The sequence below is a fragment of the Oryzias melastigma genome, linkage group LG24 (assembly GCF_002922805.2).
Source record: "Oryzias melastigma strain HK-1 linkage group LG24, ASM292280v2, whole genome shotgun sequence".
Lineage (NCBI taxonomy): Eukaryota > Metazoa > Chordata > Actinopteri > Beloniformes > Adrianichthyidae > Oryzias > Oryzias melastigma.
This window is the reverse complement of record NC_050535.1, coordinates 4632887-4633166: the sequence shown is the minus strand read 5'-3', so window position 1 is coordinate 4633166 and position 280 is coordinate 4632887. Positions and strand designations below refer to the sequence as shown.

The 280-nt window shown below is 22.1% G+C and overlaps 1 protein-coding gene across 7 annotated transcripts in view; it reads left to right on the top strand.

Annotated features, from left to right (window-relative positions):
* LOC112157713 (disks large-associated protein 2) overlaps positions 1-280 on the top strand; it is a 92908-nt gene that overhangs the window by 10315 nt on the left and 82313 nt on the right. The window lies entirely within an intron of this gene.

Below are 280 nucleotides of genomic sequence, written 5' to 3'. Positions count from 1 at the left end.
AAACCTCGTCACTAAAAAAAATGTTTTTTTTATTATGTTTTTTTTCTAATTTACAACACATGTTACACTTTCAAATGATTTTTGGAGCACAGATAAAACAATATATTAATTTTATTTGTTACTTAAAAAGAAAAATTATATGAAATATTTGCACACATGGTGTCCCATACAATTATTGTCAAAATAAGTCAGTAAATCCCTTTGTGACTAATTACTTTTATCTTGATTTTTTAAAAATTTTTTCTCAACATTCTTTTTTCTAATAAACAACACATTTTAC